The following is a 19,359-nucleotide window of genomic DNA, read 5'->3' on the forward strand; positions in this document are numbered from 1 at the left end:
AGTATCCAAGAATCTATCAACAATGTTAAGAATTTACTATACACATATATAACTTATATAGATGTGTGTGTGTGTGTGTGTGACAGCCATTTTATACAGATATAGGTAGATATATCTCGATGACAGAATCTCAGTTAGTCTTCCTACTAAATAAGACAAAATTATAAGATAATAGTTATTAAGAAATAAGGTAACGATTGAGAGCATAATATACACTTAGCAATGTTCTAAGCTGGTTAACGACATAGTGCACTTAAGAAATCTCGAAGGTGAGTAGATACTTTAATCCGGTGACCAACCCTTTGAATGCAAGGACTTTTTTGCTTATCTATGGTGGTGTATATCACAAAAATTATCCATGAACCTTCGTTTTAAGCTTATCAGCTATTATTAGTGTTAGTGTATTTTATGTGTGGCTCAAGACAATTCTTCCCATGTGGCCCAGGGAAGCCAAAACGTTGGAAACCTGTGCTTTATGCTATATTTAATGTGAGAATTTGCACCTATAGAGTTTAAATCACAAATCTGTTTATACTAAAACAATAACATTTTGAAATAACAGTACATTTTTTAATATTTAGAAAAACGTTTATTGCTCTGATAAAATTGCTGAGTAAGAATTTTTGTAGAATTATATTTGTAACCTCTATAGGATTAAAAATCACTAAGCAGAAGAGATGCAACATCTGTCCGTAGTGTTCCTGGGATTTCTGAACTAAATTCCAATATGTCCACTACTCACCTTACACATTTTAGACATCATCCAAAACGAATATTTGAAGAAAATACTTCGACATAGAGCTCCTCAATATACAAATATTCCTGTGTCTCCAAAAGCAATGGAACCGCAGTCAGATCATGCAGCCCCGTACAAATGATAAAGTGGACATTGGTTTTCCCTGTAAACTTGAAGGGAGATCACTAAAGAAAAAAGAGGATACTTAGAAGATTTAACAGCATGAGACAGAAGATGCCCCGTGGGTGTATATGAGAAAAAAAATGCAGCCTTTTCAGAAATTATTTTCATTGGAGCAGAGCTTCTCAAACTACATTTTAAGGCCTGGCTTCCTCCTTGACCTTAGTCCCCTTGCCTGTGTCCTCTATTTCATTCACTGTCACCTACCTGGGGATTTGGCTACTGTCTCATGTATCTTCACATTGTAGGGCTCTTTTCTTTGCTCCAGGCAGGTGATCAGGTCTGGGTTACAGATAGCAACACCCAGGTTTCTGTAGTTCTGCAACATCACATCTCTATATCAATTCTGCTGGGCAGGGTCCAGGCATTTCCATTCTTCTGCAGAGAATTCTATGGCCACATCCTTGAATGCTAATAGTTCCTCTCATTAAAGTATCTGGAAGTCCTCATGCTTGACCTTGGCCTCACTGTAATATGCGAGGAACTTAATTTAAAAAACAGAAGTGTTTCCACCCAGAACAATAAACAGGATCTGTGGGGAGGGCACAGGTGATGATTTATCTTCAAATTGTCCATGTGATCCTATTGGACGACTGGGCTGACAGTCACTTAGCTAAGCTCTGCCTCTCAAGCTTCAATGTGCATATAAATTGTTTGATATTCTAGGCCTCACTGTAATAAAATTTTGCAGGTTTGAAAAGAGTCCATGAATTGGCTTCTTATAGCAAGTCTCCTGTTAATGCTGATGTTTTTCCTCCTAGACTCATTATAGAACCACTCAGCTAGAGAAAAGGCACAGCACACAGAGTCCCTTACCCCAACACCCTTATCACAACACAAATACTTTTCATCTGAAGACAAGATCACCAATCATCATCCAGAAGCATGGCATTCTCTGCAGGCCCTTTAAAGTTTACAGAGGCTGGAGATGATGTCAAAAATATGGAACACTTCACGAATTTGCACGTCGTCCTTGCGCAGGGGCCATGCTAATCTTCTCTGCAACGTTCCAATTTTAGTATATGTGCTGCCGAGGGGAGCACCAGATTCACTTTTTAAAAAAACACTTTTATTTTAGGTTCAGAGGTGCATGTGCAGGTAGGTTTGTTATGTAGGTAAATTGCGGATCACGGGGGTTTGGTGTACAGATCATTTAATCACCAAGGTGATAAGCATAGTACCTGATAGGTAGTTTTTGATCGTCTCCCTCCTCTCACCCTCCACCCTCAAGTAGATCCAGATGTCTGTTGTTCTCTTCTTTGTGTCCATGTGTACTCAGTGTTTAGCTCCAACTCACAAGTGAGAACATGCAGTGTTTGATTTCCTGCTCCTATGTTAGTTGACTTAGGATTATGATCTCCAGCTCCATCCATGCGTCTTCAAAGGTCATGATCTCATTCATTTTTATGGCTGTGTAGTATTCCATGATGTATATGTGCCACATATTCTTTATCCAGTCTACCCTTGATGGGCATTTAGGTTGATTCCCTGACTTTGCTATTGTGTAGTGCTGTGATGAACACATACATGCATGTGTCTTTATGGTAGAATGATTTATACTCCTCTGATTATATTCTCAGTAATGGGCTTGCTGGGTAGAGTGGTACTTCTGTTTTTTTAATTTTTATTAATTTATTTTTATTATTATACTTTAAGTTCTAGGGTACATGTGCAGTACTTACAGGTTTGTTACATATGTATACCTGTGCCATGTTGGTTTGCTGCACCCATTAACTCGTCATTTACATTAGGTGTTTCTCCAATGCTATCTCTCCCCCTTCACCCCACCCCACAGCAGGCTCCAGTGTGTGATGTTCCCTGCCCTGTGTCCAAGTGTTCTCATTGTTCAATTCCCACCTATGAGTGAGAACATGCGGTGTTTGTTTTTCTTGTGATAGTTTGCTGAGAATGATGGTTTCCAGCTTCATCCACGTCCCTACAAAGGACATGAATCATCCTTTTTTATGGCTGCATAGTATTCCATGGTGTGTATGCACCACATTTTCTTAATCCAGTCTATCATTGATGGACACTTGAGTTGGTTGCAAGTCTTTACTATTGTGAATAGTGCTGCAATAAACATAGGTGTGCATGTGTCTTTGTAGGAGCATGATTTATAATCCTTTGGGTATATACCCAGTAATGGGATTGCTGGGTCAAATGGTATTTCTAGTTCTAGATCCCTGAGGAATCACCACACTGTTTTCCACAATGGTTGAACTAGTTTACACTCCCACCAACAGTGTAAAAGTGTTCCTATTTCTCCACATCCTCTCCAGCGCCTGTTGTTTCCTGACTTTTTAATGATCGCCATTCTAACTGGCGTGAGATGGTATCTCATTGTGGTTTTGATTTGCATTTCTCTGATGGCCAGTGATGATGAGTATTTTTTGATGTGTTTGTTGGCTGCATAAATGTCTTCTTTTGAGAAGTGTCTGTTTATATCCTTTGCCCACTTTTTGATGGGGTTGTTTGATTTTTTCTTGTATATTTGTTCAAGTTCTTTGTAGATTCTGGATATTAGCCCTTTGTCAGATGTGTAGACTGCACAAATTTTCTTCCATTATGTAGGTTGCCTGTTCACTCTGATGGCAGTTTCTTTTGCTGTGCAGAAGCTGTTTAGTTTAATTAGATCCCATTTGTCTATTTTGGCCTTTGTTGCCATTGCTTTTGGTGTTTTAGTCATGAAGTCCTTGCCCATGCCTATGTCCTGAATGGTTTTGCCTAGGTTTTCTTCTAGGGTTTTGATGATTTGAGGTCTAACATTTACATTTTTAATCCAGCTTGAATTAATTTTTGTATAAGGCATAAGGAAGGGATCCAATTTCAGCTTTCTATGTATGACTAGCCAGTTTCCCCAGCACCATTTATTAAATAGGGAATCCTTCCCCTATTTCTTGTTTTTGTCAGGTTTGTCAGAGATTGGATGGTTGTAGATGTGTGGTGTTACTTCTGAGGCCTCTGTTCTGTTCCATTTGTTTATATCTCTGTTTTGGTACTAGTACCATGCTGTTTTGGTTACTGCAGCCTTGTAGTATAGTTTGAAGTCAGGAGGTGTGATGCCTCCAGTTTTGTTCTTTTTGCTTAGGATTGTCTTGGCAATGTGGGCTGTTTTTTGGTTCCATGTGAACTTTAAAGTAGTATTTTCCAATTCTGTGAAGAAAGTCAATGGTAGCTTGATGGGGATGGCATTGAATCTATAAATTACCTTGGACAGTATGGACATTTTCACAATATTGATTCTTCCTATCCATGAGCGTGGAATGTTCTTCCATTTGTTTGTGTCCTCTTTTATTTTGTTGAGCAGTGGTTTGTAGTTCTCTTGAAGAGGTCCTTCACATCCCTTGTAAGTTGGATTCCTACGTATTTTATTCTCTTTGTAGCAATTGTGAATGGGAGTTCACTCATGATTTGGCTCTCTGTTTGTCTGTTATTGGTGTATAGGAATGCTTGTGATTTTTGCACATTGATTTTGTATCCTGAGACTTTGCTGAAGTTGCTTATTAGCTTAAGGACATTTTGGGCTGAGATGATGGGGTTTTCTAAATATACAATCATGTCATCTGCAAACAGGGGCAATTTGACTTCCTCTTTTCCTAACTGAATACGCTTTATTTCTTTCTCTTGCCTGATTGCCCTGGCCAGAACTTCCAACACTATGTTGAATATGAGTTATGAGAGAGACCATCCTTGTCTTGTGCCCATTTTCAAAGGGAATGCTTCCATTTTTTGCGCATTAAGTATGATTTTGGCTGTGGGTTTGTCATAAATAGCTCTTATTATTTTAAGATACATCCCATCAATACCTAGTTTATTAAGAGTTTTTAGCATGGAGGTCTGTTGAATTTTGTTGAAGGCCTTTTCTGCATCTATTGAGATAATCATGTGGTTTTTATCTTTGGTTCTGTTTATGTGATGGATTACGTTTATTGATTTGTGTATGTTGAACCAGCCTTTCATCCCAGGGATGAAGCCAACTTAATCGTGGTGGATAAGCTTTTTGATGTGCTGCTGGCTTCAGTTTGCCAGTATTTATTGAAGATTTTCACATCGATGTTCATCAGGGATATTGGTCTAAAATTCTCTTTTTTTGTTGTGTCTCTGCCAGGCTTTGGTATCAGGATGATGCTGGCCTCATAAAATGCATTATGGAGGATTCCCTCTTTTTCTATTGATTGGAATAGTTGCACAAGGAATGGTACCAGCTCCTCTTTATATCTGTGGTAGAATTTGGCTATGAATCCGTCTGGTCCTGGACTTTTTTTGGTTGGTAGGCTATTAATTATTGCCTCAATTTCAGAGCCTGTTAGTAGTCTATTCAGGAATTCAGCATCTTCCTGGTTCAGTCTTGGAAGGGTGTATGTGTCCAGGAATTTATCCATTTCTTCTAGATTTTCTAGTTTATTTGCATAGAGGTGTTTATGGTATTCTCTGATGGTAGTTTGTATTTCTCTGGGATCAGTGATGATATCTCCTTTATCATTTTTTATTGCATCTATTTGATTCTTCGCTCTTTACTTCTGTATTAGCCTTGCCAGTGGACTACCTATTTTGTTGATCATTTCAAAAAACCAGCTCCTGGATTCATTGATTTTTTGAAGGGTTTTTTGTGTCTCTATCTCCTTCAGTTCTGCTCTGATCTTAGTTATTTCTGCCCTTCTGTGAGCTTTTGAATTTGTTTGCTTTTGCTTCTCTAGTTCTTTTAATTGTGATGTTAGGGTGTCGATTTTAGATCTTTCCTGCTTTCTCTTGTGGGCACTTAGTGCTATAAATTTCCCTCTACACACTGCTTTAAATGTGTCCCAGAGATTCTGGTGTGTTGTGTCTTTGTTCTCATTGTTTTCAAAGAACATCTTTATTTCTGCCTTCATTTCATTATTTACCCAGTAGTCATTCAGGAGCAGATTGTTCAATTTCCATAGTTGTGTGGTTTTGAGTGAGTTTCTTAATCCTGAGTTCTAATTTGATTGCACTGTGGTCTGAGAGACAGTTTGTTATAATTTCTGTTCTTTTACATTTGCTGAGGAGTGCTTTACTTCCAACTATGTGGTCAATTTTGGAATAAGTGTGATGTGGTGCTGAGAAGAATGTATATTCTGTTGATTTGGGGTGGAGAGTTCTGTAGATGTCTATTAGATCTGCTTGGTGGAGAGCTGAGTTCAAGTCCTGGATATCATTGTTAACTTTCTGTCTCAGTGATCTGTCTAATATTGATAGTAGGGTGTTAAAGTCTCCCATTATTATTGTCTGAGAGTCTAAGTCTCCTTGTAGGTCTCTAAGGACTTGCTTTATGACTCTGGGTGCTCCTGTATTGGGTGTATATTTATTTAGGATAGTTAGCTCTTCTTGTTGAATTGATCCCTTTACCATTTTGTAATGATTTTCTTTGTCTCTTTTGATCTTTGTTGGTTTAAAGTCTGTTTTATCAGAGACTAGGATTGCAACCCCTGCTTTTTTTTTGCTTTCCATTCACTTGGTAGATCTTCCTCCATCCCTTAATTTTGAGCCTATGTGTGTTTGTGTACATGAGATGGGTCTCCTGAATACAGCACACTGATAGGTCTTGACTCTTTATCCAGTTTGCCCATCTATGTCTTTTAATTGGGGCACTTAGCTGATTTACATTTAAGGTTAATATTGTTATGTGTGAATTTGATCCTGTCATTATGATGTTAGCTGGTTATTTTGCCCATTAGTTGATGCAGTTTCTTCCTAGCATCGAAAGTCTTTACAATTTGGCAGGTTTTTGTAGTGGCTGGTACCAGTTGCTCCTTTCCATGTTTAGTGCTTCCTTTAGGAGCTCTTGTAAGGGAAGCCTGGTGGTGACAAAATCTCTTTGCATTTTCTTGTCTATCTCTTCTGCCTTGTAGAGTTTCTGCTGAGAGATCCACTGTTAGTCTGATGGGCTTCCCTTTGTGGGTAACTTGACCTTTCTTGCTGGCTGCGATTAACATTTTTTCCTTCATTTCAACCTTGGTAAACCTGACACTTATGTGTCTTGGGGTTGCTCTTCTCAAGGAGTATCTTTGTGGTGTCCTCTGTATTTCCTGATTTTGAATGTGGGCCTGCCTTGCTAGGTTGGGAAAGTTCTTCTGCATGATATCTTGAAGAGTGTTTTCCAGCTTGGTTCCATTCTCCCCGTCACTTTCAGGTACACCAATCAAATGTAGATTTGGTCTTTTCACATAATCCCATATTTCTTGAAGGCTTTGTCCTCTTTTTTCTCTAAACTTCTCTTCTTGCTTCATTTCATTAATTTGATCCACAGTCACTGATACCCTTTCTTCCACTTGATCAAATCGGCTACTGAAGCTCGTGCATGTGTCACATCATTCTCCTGCCATGGTTTTCAACTCCATCAGGTCACTTAAGGTCTTCTCTACGCTATTGATTCTAGTTAGCCATTCATCTAATCTTTTTTCAAGGTTTTTAGCTTCCTTGCAATGGGTTCAAACATCCTCCTTTAGCTCAGAGAAGTTTGTTATTACTGACCTTCTGAAGCCTACTTGGGTCAACTCGTCAAAATCAGTCTCCTTCCAGCTTTGTAACATTGCTGGCAATGAGCTGCAATCCTTTGGAGAAGAGGTGCTCTGGTTTTTAGAATTTTCAGCTTTTCTGCTCTGGTTTCGCCCCATCTTTGTGGTTTTATCTACCTTTGGTCTTTGATGATGGTGACCTACAGATGGGGTTTTGGTGTGGATGTCCTTTTTGTTGATGTTGATGCTATTCCTTTCTGCTTGTTAGTTTTCCTTCTAACAGTCAGATCCCTCAGCTGCAGGTCTACTGAAGTTTGCTGGAGGTCCACTCCAGACCCTGTTTGCCTGGGTAACACCAGTGGAGGCTGCAGAACAGCAGATATTGCAGAACAGCAATTATTGCTGCCTGATCCTTCCTCTGGTTGCTTTGTCTCAGAGGGGCACCTGCCGCTATGAGGTGTCAGTCGGCCCCTACTGGGAGGTGTCTTCCAGTTAGACTACACGGGAGTCAGGGACCCACTTGAGAAGGCACCCTGTCCGTTCTCAGAGCTCAAACACCGTGTAGGGAGAACCACTGCTCTCTTCAGAACTGTCAGACAGGGACGTTTAAGTCTGCAGAAGTTTCTGCTGCCTTTTGTTCAGCTATGCCCTGCCCCCAGAGGTAGAGTCTATAGAGGCAGGAAGGCCTCCTTGAGCTGCGGTGGGCTGCACCCAGTTGGAGCTTCACAGCAGCTTTGTTTACCTACTCAAGCCTGAGCAATGGCAGACGCCCCTCCCCCAGCCTGGTTGCTGCCTCACAGTTTGATCTTGGACTGCTGTGCTAGCAGTGAGCAAGGCTCCATGGATGTGGGACCTGCTGAGCCAGGCATGGGATATAATCTTCTGCTGTGCTAAGACCATTGGAAAAGCACAGTATTAAGGTGGGAGTGTCCCGATTTTCCCAGTACCGTCTGTCTTGGCTTCCCTTGGCTAGGAAAGGGAAATCCCCTGACCCCTTGCACTTCTCAGTTGAGGTGATGCCCTGCCCTGCTTTGGCTCACCCTCTGTGGGCTGCACCCACTGTCCAACCGGTCCAAATGAGATGAACCACCTACCTCAGTTGGAAATGCAGAAATCAGCCGTCTTCTGCGTCGATCATGCTGGGAGCTGCAGACTGGAGCTGTTCCTATTCAGCCATCTTGGAATGGACCCGGTTCTTCTGTTTTAAGATCTTTAAGAAATTGCCACACTGCTTTCCATAATGGTTGAACTAATTTACATTCCTTACCAGCAGTGTATAAGCATTCCCTTTTTTCCACAACTTTGACAGCATCTGTTATTTTTTGACTTTTTAGTAATAGCCATTCTGACTGGTGTGAGATGGCATCTCATTTTGGTTTTGATTTGGATTTCTCTAATGATTAGTGATGTTGATAATTTTTTCATATGCTTGTTAGCCATGTGTGTGTTTTCTTTCCTTCCTTCCTTCCTTCCTTCCTTCCTTCCTTCCTTCCTTCCTCTCTTTCTTTCTTTCTTTCTTTCTTTCTTTCTTTCTTTTTTTCTTTTCTTTCCTCTCTGTCTCTCTCTCTCTTTTTTTCTTTCTTTCTTCCTTTTTTTTTTTCTGACACAGAGTCTCGCTTTGTCACTCAGGCTAGAGTGGAGTGGTGTGATCTTGGCTCACTGTAACCTCCACTTACCAGTTCAAGCGATTCTCCTGCCTCAGCCTCCTGAGTAGCTGGGATTACAGGCACATGCCACCATGCCTGGTAAAATTTTGTATTTTTAGTAGAGACAGGGTTTCAGCATGTTGGTCAGGCTGGTCTTGAACTCCTGACCTTGTGATCTGCCAACCCCAGCCTCCCAAAGTGTTGGGATTGCAGGCATGAGCCACTGCATCTGGCCTGTTTTCTTTTGAAAATTGTGTGTTCATGTGCTTTGCCCCCTTTTTAATGGGGTTGTTTGTTTTTTGCTTGTTAATTTGTTTAAGTTCCTTATAGATACTGGATATTAGACCTTTGTCAGATGCAGTTTGTGAATGTTTTCTCCCATTCTGTGTGTTGTCTGTTTATTTTGTTGATAGTTTCTTTTGCTGTTCAGAAGTGCTTTAGTTTAATTAGTTGTTTATCACTTCTAGGAGCTTTCAGGCAGAAAGTCAACTTTTGTCTCTGTCATAACTGCTTTTGGTGTATTTGTCATTAAATCTTTGCCAGGCTCCTAGGTTATCTTCCAGGGTTTTATAGTTTTAGGTTTTACACTTAAGTCTTTACTTGATCTTGAGTTAGTTTTTATACAGGGTGTAAGGAAGAAGTCTAGCTTCAATCTTCTGCATATGGCTAACTTCTTACCCCAGCACCATTTGTTGAATAGAAAATCATTTCCCCATTGCTCTTTTTGGTTAACTTTGACAAAGATCAGAAGGTTGTAGGTGTGTAGGTTTATTTCTGGGTTCTCTATTCTGTTCCATTGGTCTATGTGACTGTTTTTGCACCAGCACTATGCTGTTTTGATTACTGTAGCCTTGTAATATAGTTTGAAGTTGGGTAACATGATTCTTCCAGCTTTTTTTGTTGTTGTTGTTAGAATTACCTTAACTATTCAAGCCTTTTTTGGTTTCCTGTGAATTTTAAAATAGTTTTTTTTTTCTAATTCTGCGAGGAATGTCTTTGGTAGTTTGATAGGAATAGCACTAAATCTGTAAATTGCTTTGAGCAATGTGGTCATTTTAAAAATACTGATTCTTCCTATCTGTGAGCATGAAATATTTTTCTATTTGTTGTGCCATCTCTGATTTCTTTCAGCAGTGTTTTACGGTTCTTGTTGTAGAGATCTTTAACCTCCCTGGTTAGCTATATTCCTAGTTATTTTATTCTTTTTGTGGCTATTGTGAAAGGGATTGAATTGTGAAAGGGATTGAATTGTGAAAGGGATTGAACGTCAGCTGGAATGTTGTTAATATATAGAAATGCTACTGTTTTTTGTGCATTGACTTTGTATCCTGAAACCTTAAGTTGTTTATCACTTCTAGGAGCCTTCAGGCAGAGACTATGGGGTTTTCTAGGTACAGAATCATATCATATGCAAATAGAGATAGTTCGACTTCCTCCCTTCCTATTTGGATTCTTTTCATTTCTTCTTTTATTTCTCTCTCTTACCTGGTTGCTCTGGTTAAGACTCCCAGTACTATGTTAAATAGGAGTGGTGAGAGTGGGCATCCTTGTCTTATTCCTGTTCTCAAGGGGAATGCTTCCAGATTTTGTCCATTCAGTATGATGTTGGCTGTAGATTTTTCATTGATTGCTCTTATTATTTTGAAGCATGTTCCTTCAATGCCTAGTTTGTTGAGGATTTTTAATATGAAGAGATGTTGAATTTTATCGAAAGCTTTTTCTGAATCTATTGAGACGGTTATTGGCTTTTGGTTTTAGTTCTGTTTATGTGGTGAATCACATTTATTGATTTGCGTATGTTGAACCAAACTTGCATCCCAGTGATAAAGCCTACTTGATGGTGGTGGATTAGCTTTTCAATGTATTGCTGGATTTAATTTGCTAGTGTTTTTTGAGGATTTTTGCATCTACGTTCATCAAGGATATTGGCCTGAAGCTTTCTTTTTTTCTTGTGTCTCTGCCAGGTTTTGGTATCAGGATGATGCTGGTCTTATATAGTAAGTTAGGGAGGAGATTCTGCTCCTTAATTTTTGGGAATGGTTTCAGTAGAAATTGTACCAACTCCTTTTTATATATCTGGTAAAATATGGCTGTAAATCTCTCTGGTTCTGGGCTTTTTCTGTCTGGCAGGCTTTTTATTACTGATTCAATTTCAGAACTTGTTATTGGTCTGTTCAGGTATTCAGTTTTTTCTGGTTCAATCTTGAAAGACTGTATGTTTCCAGGAATTTATCCATTTTTTCTGGGTTTTCCAGTTTGTGTGCATAAGGTGTTCATAGTAGTTTCTGAAGACTTTTTTTTTATTTCTATGGTGTCAATAGTAATGTCCCCTTTGTTGTTTCTGAATGTGTTTATTTGGATCTTCTCTCTTTTATTGTTTGTTTGTTTGTTTTTGAGACAGATTCTTGCTCTGTCACCCAGGATGGTGCGTAGTAGTGCAATCTTGGCACACTGCAACCTCTGCCTCCCGCTTTCAAGTGATTCTCCTTCCTCAGCCTTCCAAGTACCTGGGACTACAGGCATGTGCCACCACATCCAGCTAATTTTTGTATTTTTAGTAGAGATGGGGTTTCACCATATTGGCTAGACTGGTCTTGAACTCCTGATCTTGTGATCCACCCACCTCGGGCTCCCAAAGTGCTGGGATTACAGGCATGAGCCACCATGCCCAGCCTCTTTTATTTTTTATTAGTCTAGCTAGGACCCTGTCAATCTTATTTATTCTTTAAAATAATCATCTCCTGGATTTGTTGATCTTTTGTATGGTTTTTGACATCTCAATTTCCTTCAGTTAAGCTTTGATTTTTGTTATTTCTTTTCTTCTACTAGCTTTCAGTTGGTTTGCTCTTATTTTTCTAGTTCCTCTAGATGTGACATTAGGTTGTTAAATTGAGACCTTTCTAACTTTTTGATGTGGGCTTTTAGCACTATGAACTTTACTCATAACTTGCTTTATCTGTGTCCCAGAGATTCTGGTATGTTGTATCATCATTATTCTTATCAGTTTCAAAGAATTTCTTGATTTCTACCTTAATTTTATTGCTTACCCAAAAGTCATTCAGGAGCAGGTTGTTTAATTTTCATTTACTTGTATGGTTTTGAGTGCTTTTCTTAGTATTGATTTCTATTTGTGTTGCACTGTGTTCTGAGAGTGTTTAGTATGATTTCAGTTTTTTGGAGTTTGCTGAGGATTGTTTTATGGCCGATTTTGTGGTCTATTTTATAGCACGTGCCATGTACAGATGAGAAGAATGTATACTCTGTTGTTTTTGGCTGGAGAGTTCTGTAGATATCTGTTGGGCTCATTTGGTCAAATGTTGAGCTCATGTCCTGAATATCTTCATCAGTTTTCTGCCTTGATGATCTGCCTCATATTATCAGTGGGTTGCTGAAGTCTCTCACTATTATTATGTAGTTATCTAATTCTCTTTGTAGGTCTCTTAAGAATTTGCTTTCTGAATCTGAGTGCTGTAGTGTTGGGTGGATATATATTTAGGATAGTTAGATCTTCTTGTTGAATTGAACTCTTTACCATTATGTAATGCCATTCTTTGTCTGTATCAATCATTTTGGCTTGAAGTCTGTTTTGTCTGAAATTAGAAGAGAAAACCCTGCTTCTTTTTGATTTCCATTTACTTGGTAGATTTTTCTCCATCTCTTTACTTTGAGCCTATGGATATCATTGTGTGTGAGATGAGTCTCTTTAGAGAGCATACAGTTGGGTCTTGCTTCTTTATCAAACTTGCCACTCTGTGCCTTTTAATTGGGGGAATTTAGCCCATTTACATTCAAGGTTAATATTGATATGTGTGGGTTTGATCCTGTCTTCATGTTGTTAGCTGGTTATTCGGCCGATTTTATTGTGTGTTTGTGTGTGTTTATGGTGTCAATGCTGTATGTATTTAAGTATGTTTTTGCAGTTACTGGTATCAATCATTCCTTTCCACATTTAGCACTCCCTTAAGGACTTCTTGTCAGGCAGTCTGCTGGTAACAAATTCTCTTAGCATTTACTTGTCTAAAAAGAATTTTATTACTCATTTGCTTATGAAGCTTAGTTTGTCTAGATATGAAATTCTTGGTTGGAATTTCTTTTCCTTAGAAATACTGAATATAGGCCCCAAATTTCTTCCAGCTTGTAGAGTTTCTGCTGAAAGATCTGCTGTTAGTCTGATGAGGTTCCTTTTGTAGGTGACCTAACCCTTCTCTCTAGCTGCCTTTAACAATTTTTCTTTCGTTTTGACCTTGGAGGATCTGAGGACTATTTGTCTTGGGGATGGTCATCTTGTGTAGTATCTTACAGGGGTTCTCTGCATTTCTTGAATTTAAATGTTGGCTTCTCTAGTGAGATTGGGGAAATTTTCATGTATAATATCTTCAAATATGCTTTCCAAGTTGCTTGCTTTCTCTCCCTCTCAAAGACACCAGTGAGTCATAAATTTGGTCTCTTCACATAATCCCATATTTCTCAGAGGTTTTGTTCATTCTTCTTTATTATTTTATTTTATTTTTCTGACTTAGTTATTTTGGAGACCAATCTTCAAGCTCTGAGATTCTTTCCTCAGCTTGGCCAATTTTGCTGTTAATACTTGCAATGTGTTATGAAACTCTTACAGTGAATTTTTCAACTCTCTCAGTCAATTTTTCAGCTCTCTGGGTTTAATCTGGTTCTTTCTTAAAATGGCCATTTTATCTTTTATCTCTTGTATCATTTTATTTTACCCCTTAGATTTCTTGGATTAGGTTTCAACTTTCTCTTGAATGTTAATGATCTTTATTCCTATCCATAATCTGAATTCTGTTTCTAACATTTCAGCTTGGTTAAGAACCATTGCTGGGAACAAGTGCGGTTGTTTGGAAATAAGAAGAGTCTCTGGCTTTTTGAATTCCTTGACTTCTTGCACTGGTTATTTCTCATCTGTGTGGGCTGATGTTCCTTCAGTCTTTGAAGTTGCTGTCTTTTGGATTTTTTTTTGTTTTTATTGTTTTCGATGTCCTTGGGGATTTGATTGTGGTATAAGGTGGGACTCAATTGGCTTTTATTACATATAAATATAATTAAAAAAGCCACTCAACTGGCTTTTATTCTAGTCTGCTCCTGGGTCTTGAAGGTGCTCCATTCAATTACTGTCTCTGTACCCATGTTTCTTTTGTTGGGTGTTCTGGGCCACAGGGCTTCCTCAGGCAAGGACTGTAGTTGGCAGACAGGCTGTATCTTAGCCAGGTTGGTCCTAATCTACTGTCTGAATGCTTCCCAAGGGAACACGGGGTTGCACCTGCTGCAGAGTTCAGGCAGAAGTGGGACCCCTGGGCTTAAGGCTCTAGTAGGTGTTGCCTATCTGGCTAAGAGAGGTGGGGTGGGTGGGGTTACCTGCCCTGCCATCCTGGTGTTTCTGGGGCAACAGGAGGCTGCATCCCTTAGCAAACTCAGGAAGAAACAGGACTGCTGGGCTGGAAGCTCTAGCAGGCATTGGGCTCCTGGCTGCCAGTGCTGAGGTTGGGTGTGGTGGTCTTTCCTGCTGTCTGGGTGTTTCCCAGAACAACAGAGGCTGTGCCTGCCAGTTGAGTTCAGGTAGAAGTGGGACTGCTGGACCAGCAATGCTAGCAGGCATGCCCATCTGGGTATCAGTGACAGGGGTGGGTGGAGTCACCTGCTTTGCCATCCAGATACTTCCCAGGACAGCAGGAAGCTGCAGCTGCTGGTTGAGTTCAGGCAGAAGCAGGATTGCTGGACCAGAAGCCTGGCAGTAAGCCCTGTTCAGTGAGGGGTGGTAGAGCAACCCTACTGATCCCGGGTACCATGACTGTGGCCTCTATTGGGGCTTGGTGCTGGTGCTGGTCTGCTGTGGGGCCCAAGGCTTGTAGAGGTCCCCTTTGTCTTGAGAGTTGCCCCTGCACAATGTCTAGGTGGCTCTCTGCCTCAGTCTAGAAGCGCGTGTGGTGGTGGGGGCTGTGGAAGGGCCAGGGGATTCTCCCATTCCCAGTCTTGCACTAGTCCCCGTGGAGAGCGCGAATCCCCCAGGGGCACTCACTCACTCAGTCACTCACTCACTCACTCGGAGAAGTTCTTTTCACTCTGTGCTGAGCTCAGACAAGCTGCTCCCAGGCTTGGCTCCTCTCTGCTGTGGCCCCCACTGCCTTGATGGATCCCGACATGGTTTCTCAGATGATCGGCTGCAGAGTCAGTGTTCACCAGTTCTTTTGTTTCCTTTCCGTGAGAGTAGCACACAGGAACTCAGAATTCATGTTTTACAGCATGATTTATTTTATTATTTGAAAACGTGTAGACAGAAAGATCTCTTTGGCTGAAGAGAAAGTTTAGAAATAGATCCAAATACATATATGAATTTCATACATAAAAAGGTAAAAAAGATGAATCATTTTGAATAGTATTAGGATACCAGGATAGATGTGTGGAAAAACAATTACATTTAATTCACCTCTTACATCTTACACCAAAATGAATTTTCAAAGCATCAAAGGTTTAGATATGAAAACTGAGGCTGGGCGCAGTGGCTCACGCTTGTAATCCCACACTTTGGGAGGCTGAGGCGGGCGGATCACGAGGTCAGGAGATCGAGACCACGGTGAAACCCCGTCTCCACTAAAAATACAAAAAATTAGCCGGGCGTGGTGGCGGGCGCCTGTAGTCCCAGCTATTCGGAGAGGCTGAGGCAGGAGAATGGCGTGAACCCGGGAGGCGGAGCTTGCAGTGAGCAGAGATCGTGCCACTGCACTCCAGCCTGGGTGACAGAGCAAGACTCCATCGCCAAAAAAAAAAAAAAAAAAGAAAAAGAAAACTGAAAACATGAATAATTAGAAAAAAATACTTAAAATCTTGATGTAGGGAAGACTTTCAAATCATGACCCCACAGCTAGCACTATGAACTATTAATTTAACTACATAAAAATTTTAAAATCTTGTGTGGTAAAAATTATGACAAGCAAAGTCAAAAGACAAATGATAAATAAAAACAAATTGTCCTGTAATCCCAGCACTTTGGGAGGCCGAGGTGGGTGGATCACCTGTGGTCAGGAGTTCGAGACCAGCCTGGCCAACATGGTGAAACCCCGTTTCTACTAAAAATACAAAAAGTTTGCTGGCTTGGTGGTGGATGCCTGTAATCCCAGCTACTCGAGAGGCTGAGGCAGGTGAATCTCTTGAACCCAGGAGGTGGAGGTTGTGGTGAGCCGAGATCATGCCACTGCATTCCAGCTTGGGAAATGAGAGGAAAACTTCGTCTCAAAAAAAAAAAAAAAAAAAAAAAGACACAAAACAAACAACAAAAAAATTGCAACTAAGATGCAAAGAGTTAGTTACCCGAACATATGACCATTCCTATAAATTGATTAGACAAAGTATCAAAACCACAACAGACAAATGGCAATGGATGCAAGTGGATATTTGAATGAAATGGAATCAATGAAATGGAATCAATGAAACGGAAGTCTGAAACTAGCATCACTGGGTCAAAACCAAGGTGTCAGCATGGCCACGTGTCATCTGGAGACTCTGGGGGAGAATCTGTGCCTTGCCTCTTCCCACTTCTGGGGGTTTCTGGCATCTGTGGCCTTGAGGCAATAGCATCGTCAAATCTCTTCTCACTCTGCTCCCACATCTCCTTCTCCCATGTATTCCCCTCTGTCTCTCTCTTATAAGGATACATGTGATTGCATAGGGCCAACCTGGGTAATACAGAGTAATTGCCTCCTCAAGAACTTCAATTTAATCACAGCTGCAAAATCTTTGTCATATCCAGTAACATTCATACGATCCAGGGATCGGGACTATTATCTGCGGGGGATCATTTTTCAGCCTATCACATCAAGGTTATACATGGCAGCATTGCTTGTCATAATTCAAGACTGGAAATGACCCAAATACCCATCAATGGAGAGCTGATTAAATAAATTATGGCATAACCATAAAATGGGATATTATGTATTTTCTGATACATAAAGGTTGACAAGATGTTGCTGTAAATGAAAAATGCGAAGTACTAAACGTGTGAGGTATGCTACCACTGGTAAAAAGTACAGACTCCCTCATATCTCACATACTTACTTATATTATGCATATGCCTGAGGATATTTTGAATATTTCTGAAAAGATGCACAAGAAGTTAGTGACAGTATTTGCCTATTGAAAGGGGACTTGGGGAACTGGATGGTTGGGGATGGGGTAGAAGGCAGGACTTATTTTTCATACTATTCCCTTTATAAACTTTTAAATTTAAAACCATGTAGATTTGTTTCTTATTTAAAAACAAAGGGTTTGAAGATCTCAGTAAAAAAGTCAGTGCGTGTTCAAGGAAAAATACTTCTGCTGCTAGTACTGACTGGCTCTTGTCCACCGCATGGTCTACGTCTCCCCTGCTGTGTTGTCCTTCACAGAGGGCTCCCTGCCCGGCTCAGTTTCTCTGTACCTGCTCAGATCTTGCCACTGGTAGCCGTACACTGCAGGCGGCAGCCTTCTTGTAGACCAGTTACTTTCTTTACTGTCCACTTGACTGTTAGGAAATCTGCTTCTTGCTGACACAGCAACCAGTGGGAGGGAGACTGCCCTTCTGTCCTCTCATCTCTCTCCAATTCTGTTCTTTCCCAGCTCTAGTAAGTAAGTGACAGATCTGCTACACAACCAGACTGCAACTCAGGCATGCAATGCCATCTCCCTGAATCTTGAGAGAAGCTCACACCCCTGCCTTGCCTTGGGGCAGGAGGAACAGAGCCCCCTTGGAATGGGAAGGGATCCCCGTCACTGCCCGCACTGTCCTCTCCACAAAGCTGAAACTCTAAGGGCTATGGACTAACATCCCTTCTTCAGGCATGGAGGTGCATGTAAGGAACTGCTTGTCTGGAATATTCTTTTATAGATCATTGCACTTCATGGCAAATCCTTAGTAGTACAGCGATCACGTACCTCACACCTTCTAGCTAGAACACAGTTGGAAACTTGTAATGAGCATACAAAAGGCATTTTGAATATACACAGTAGATATGAGAATGTTTATTATCTAAATCTCCTGCCTTTAATTTACAAGAGAACACAGATTTCCTAATTCTGAGTCTTTTATCCCTCACTTTATTCATGTTTATAACAGTCCCTATGACCTAACTTCCACACTTAGCAGATTAGAAGCAGCAAGTTATAACTGGGAAGAGGCAAATCTAGTAACTGTATAAAGACAATGAAAGCAGCAAGAAAGTTACAACTCCCAGCAAAAGGAAAGGCACAGAAACCATTTTAAAAAGAACAATAATAACAACAAACCCAGTGAAGGAGCAAATTCTTTATTTCCCTTGAGGTCATCATTTTAATTTAGCAAGGTACAATTTTTTGCACATTGACTCTCAGTTTTCAAATATTTAATGTGTCATGTTTTAGAAGGCAGAGAAGTGTATAAGACATATTTGAGATGTCTTTATCCTCATGTGTTTAGACTTCTTTTAATGAAAAATTGATATAAACATCATTTTTCTATAGCAGCCCACTCGTCTCTGCAGTTAGGCATTTGATATAGTGATACTGGGAACAGCTATACACTATTCAAATATGCAGCTTGGTGGTCTCATAACATAGAAACGGAACCAACTAATATGCCTGAAAACAAAATTTCCATTATGCACTATATACATGTAACAAAATTTCTCATGTACACCATAAATATTACAAATTAAAAAAAAGAAAAAGGAGTTTTTACATTGGACCTCCTCAAGTCTGCTTCTAGATTCAGTGTTAACACTGACATGCACTTATTGTACATAATTCTCCCAGTTCACTTTTTTGTAGTACCAAACGTGTTTGTTCCATGACCTCATGTCACTTCCCGCCTTGTGTAACTCCACAGGATTTCATGGCAGGGTCCAGGTCTATGTAATTTTTTTGTTGAGATTAATATACCTTGAATAAATGCTCATTTTATGTATGAATGAATGATCGTTGACTGAATTAAATATTCAAGTTTGCATGGCTTCTAACAAACAGCGTTTTAAGGGATTTTGTTAAACATGCCCATAGACACAGATAATTGACTAGGGATGGAGACAGACACAAGGAAGGACCAGGCTTGGTCTTCCCATAATTGGATTAGAAAACACAGAGGGAAATTTGATTGATGCCAGGTGTCGGACCTGAAGAGTTGTGTAGAGTTGGCCAGGTGGTCACACTGGACTATGTTCAAAACAATTAAGCAGAAGTGTTCTAGAATGACCAGTTGTGAGGACTACAACATTTAGGAGGATGTGCTTGGAACTTGTAGATCTGAAAGCATAACAAGTATAGTTTCATGAACATTTCAGCTGCCTAAGCATCTCTCTTTCAC

General features: G+C 40.2%; 1 non-coding gene across 1 annotated transcript; it reads right to left on the minus strand.

Moving 5' to 3' along the window:
- Window positions 1–1,852: 1,852 nt before the first annotated feature.
- LOC115838191 lies at window positions 1,853–1,959 on the minus strand. The gene has a single exon (XR_004033220.1). It is a non-coding gene; the product is annotated as a U6 spliceosomal RNA (small nuclear RNA).
- Window positions 1,960–19,359: the final 17,400 nt, after the last annotated feature.

This window comes from Nomascus leucogenys, chromosome 13 (assembly GCF_006542625.1).
Source record: "Nomascus leucogenys isolate Asia chromosome 13, Asia_NLE_v1, whole genome shotgun sequence".
Taxonomy (NCBI): domain Eukaryota; kingdom Metazoa; phylum Chordata; class Mammalia; order Primates; family Hylobatidae; genus Nomascus; species Nomascus leucogenys.